We start from the raw sequence: 4,259 nt of genomic DNA, 5'->3' as shown, positions 1-4,259 counted from the left end.
CCCTCCTCTCTGCGTCCTTATTTATCCTAATCTCCGCCTCTGCTGCTCTCGGTCTCCGCAACTCTCCGGTATTCTCCCCCTCCGTTTAGGGCAGCGAAAAGTTTGAAATATGCCTTGAGATCCCTGGAGAACACCTGGATCGGAGGGGCTGCGGAAAGGGGACCGGGTCGTTATAAGGAGGATGGGGGCTGGGGGAGACAGGTGGGGAGTAACCCAATTGTAGACAAGGAAAGGTCCGGGCGAGGAATTGGTGCATGTTTCCCCTCCATTCCCGAGCCCTTCGCCCTACCTTCAGCACCATCTTTCATTCATTCATACATTCATTCATTCAGTTGTATTTATTGAGCTCTTACTGTGTTCAGAGCACTGTACTAAGCGCTTGGGAAAGTACAATACAACAATAAACAGTGACATTCCCTGCCCACAACGTGCTTAAAGTCTAGATGGGTGGAGAAAGACATCAATACAAACAAATAAAATTTCAGGTATGTACAGAAGTGTTGTGGGGCTGAGAGGGGGGAAGAGCAAAAGGAGCACGTTAGGGCGATACAGAAGGGAATGGGAGATAAGAAAAAGTGTAACTTAGTCTGGGAAGGCCTCTTGGAGGCGATGTGCCTTAATAAGGCTTTGAAGGTGCACGGGGAGAGAGTAATTGTCAGATTTGAGGAGAGGGGGTCTTCCAGGCCAGAGGCAGGACATGGGCTAGGGGTCAGCAGCGAGACAGGCGAGATGGAGACATAGTGAGAAGGTTAGCACTAGAGGTGAGAAGGTTAGCACTAGAGGAGCGAAGTGGGCTGCCTGGGTTGTAGGAGGAGAGGAGCGAGGTGAGGTAGGAGGGGGCAAGTCAATGGTGAGAAGTTTTTGATACAGAGGTGGACGGACAGCCACTGGAGTTTTTTGAGGAGGGGGTGACAATGTCCTAAACGTTTTATAGAAAAATGATCCCAGCAGTGGAGTAAAGTATGGACTGGAATGGGGAAAGACAGGTTGGGAGGTCAGCAAGGAGGTCAATGCAGTAATCTAGGAAGGATAGGATGAATGATTAAATTAGCATGGTAGCAGTTTGGATTGAGAGGAAAGGGTGGATTTTAGTGATTTTGTGAAGGTCGAACCAACAGGATTTAGTAATGGATTGAATATGTGGGTTGAGTGACAGAGAAGAGTCAAGGATAATATCAAGATTATGGGCCTGAGAGACTAAAAGGACGGTGATGCCGTCTACAGTGATGGGAAAGTCGGGGGGGTGGGGACAGGGTTTAGGTGGGAAGATAAGGAGCTCTATTTTGGAAATGCTAAATTTGAGGTGATGGGAGAGCATCCAAGTGGAGATGTTTTGAAGGCAGAAGGAGATGCGAGATTGTAGAGAGGGAGAGAGATGAGGGCTGGAGATGTAGATTTAGGTATCATCTGCATAGAGGTGGTAATTGAAGCCATGGGAGCGAGTGAGTGTAGATGGAGACTAGAAGGGGACCCAGAACCAAACCTTGAGGGACCCACAGAGTTAGAGGCTGAGAGGCAGAGGAGGAGCCTGAGAAGGAGACCGAGAATGAATGGACAGAGAGATAAAAGAACAAGAGAGGACAGAGTCAGTGAAGCCAAGGTTAGACAACGTTTTCAGGAGAAGGGGGTGGTCCACAGTGTTGAAGGCAGTTGAGAGTTCGTGGAGGATTAGGATCGAGTAGAGGCCATTGCATCTGGCAAGAAGGAGATCGATGGTGACCTTTGAGAGGGAGGTTTCTTTAGAGTGAAGGGGATGGAAGCCAGATTGGAGTGGGTCAAGGAGAGAATGGAGGAGAGGAATTTGAGATGGTGGGTGTAGATAACTCCCTCAAAGAGTTTAGAGAGGAATGGTAGGAGGGAGATGGGGAGATGACTGAGGGAGCCGTGGGGTCAGGGAGGGGTGTTTTTAGGATATGGGAGACCTGGGCATGTTCGAAAGCAGTGGGGAAGAAGCCATTTGAGAGCGAACGGTTGAAGATGGCTGTTAGGGAAGGAAGAACGGAGGGAGTGAGAGTTTTGATAAGGTGGGAAGGAATGCAGTCTGATGCTCAAGTGGAGGGGGTGACTTTTGAGAGGAGGCAGGAGATCTCTACAGATACTGCTGAGAAGAATGGGAGAGATGAAGAGGGGGCTGGAAGGGGGAAGGATTGAGGAGGTACAGGGCGATTTTAGGGAGCTCACACCTGATGGTGTCAATTTTCTTAATAAAGTAGGTGGACAGGTCAATGGGGGCAAGGGAGGGGGAAGGTGGAGGGGCAGGGGGTCTGAGGAGGAAGTTAAATGTCCGCTGCCCCATTGTTCCTCGCACCGACTTGTGGGCCGGCTGGAAGGGGTGGCCTGGTGTGGAGTGCCAGCTCTGCCCACTGCTCAGGTACCTGTGCCCTAGGTCTCCTGGATGACACCACACAGCAGCGCAGGACAGGACAAAGGAACATGAGGGAGGGAGACAGGTGGACCTCTGGGGTTTCTGGAGGTTATTGAAGGCCAGGAGGGGACAGAAGAAAAGTCTGACCCAGAGGCAGGAGGATGGAAGAGATGACCTCGGCCGCAGGGGCGGAGGGAAGACGAGGAAAAAACGGGCCGAGGGCGTCAGCCGGAGTGGGAGGTTCCCACCACAGTTCTATTTTTAGCTGCGAACAAAACCTCCGCCCCCACAACACCGCCTCCCCCTCTTCCCGCCAAACCGGAGCCGCTGCCGAATGCTCCCCGCCACCTTCACTCCTTAAATGATGAAATTTTTCCCCTTGCTCTGTGCTGCTGTCTGGTGCCGGGAGGTTTCGCGGTCCAGCGAAACGTTTGCAGTGTGCTTTGACATAACAATTATGGTACTGTTAAGCAGTTACTATTTGCCAGGCACTGTACTAAGCCCTGGAAACACCAGTGGGACGGAAGGGCTTAGCTTTGGTAACAGGAGGCCACGGGAGGGGAACCAGGTCGTCACGCAGCAACTTTCTCTCCGCCTGGGATTTTGCACAGGAAGCCTAAATCCTCTCACCTAGCTTCCTCTTCGACCTGTCAAGGGGTCCGAGGCCGGAGGATTCCCTTAGAGTGTGAGCCCCACGTGGGACAAGTACTGAGAAGCAGTGTGGCTTAGTGGAAAGAGCACGGGCTTGGGAGTCAAAGGACGGAGGTTCTAATCCCGGCTCTGCCACTTGTCTGCTGTGTGACTTTCGGCACGTTACTTAACTTCTCTGTGTCTCACTTATCTGTAAAATGGGGATTAAGACTGTGAGCCCCACATGGGACAACCTGATTACCTTGTATCTACCCCAGCGCTTAGAACAGTGTTTGGCACATGGTAAGCGCTTAACAAATAGCATTATTATTATTACTACACCTCACCTGATTGTCGTGAATCTACCCCAGGTTTTAGTACTGTGCTTGGCACACAATAAATGCATAATAATGATAATAATAATGGTATTTGATAAACGCTGACTATGTGCCAGGCACTCTACTAAGAACTGGAGGTGGATACAAGCAAATCAGGTTGGACACAATCCCTGTCCTGCAGAGGGCTCACAGGCTTGCATAGGTTTTAGGCCCCATTTTACAGATGAGGTAAATAAGGCACAGAGAATAATAAGCTCTTACTATGTGCCAAACACTGTTCTAAGCAGTGGGGTAGATACAAGGTAATCATATTGTCCCACGTGGGGCTCACAGTCTCAATCTCCATTTTACAGATGAGGTAACTGAGGCACAGAGAAATGAAGTGACTTCCCCCAGGCCACACAGCAGACAAGTGACAGAAACGGGATTAGAACCCACAACTTTCTTACTCTCAGGCTCGTGTACTAACCACTAGGCCATGCTGCTTCCCCAACAAATACCATAATTATCATTGTAACCCCGTTTGACCCTGATGGTGGTAGAAAAGATGGACCGCGCAGGCGGAATCAGTTCAGTTTTGAAGGACTAAAGAGCAGAGGCGGGAAGAAAGTGATGGAGACAAGAAGGAACTTGGGGTGGAGATGAACTCAAGGGAGAAGATTTTCTCTCTCACCCCTAAATGGAAGGTGCCCTGGGAGCTGCATGGTGATAGGAGGCTGCAGGGCCCACCAGGCCACTAGAGAGAGCCAAGGGGCTGGCGAAGCTCCCTCTGCTTTAATAATAGTAACAATTATTGTTATTATGATATTTGTTAAGCACTTACTATGTGCCAAGCACTGTACTAAGCGATAGGGTGGAAACATGCAAATCGGGTTAGACACAGTCCCTGTCCCACATGGGGGGGGTCAAAGTCTTAATCCCATTTT

The sequence above is a fragment of the Ornithorhynchus anatinus genome, chromosome 10 (genome assembly GCF_004115215.2).
Source record: "Ornithorhynchus anatinus isolate Pmale09 chromosome 10, mOrnAna1.pri.v4, whole genome shotgun sequence".
NCBI lineage: Eukaryota > Metazoa > Chordata > Mammalia > Monotremata > Ornithorhynchidae > Ornithorhynchus > Ornithorhynchus anatinus.
Note: the sequence above shows the minus strand (reverse complement) of the source record.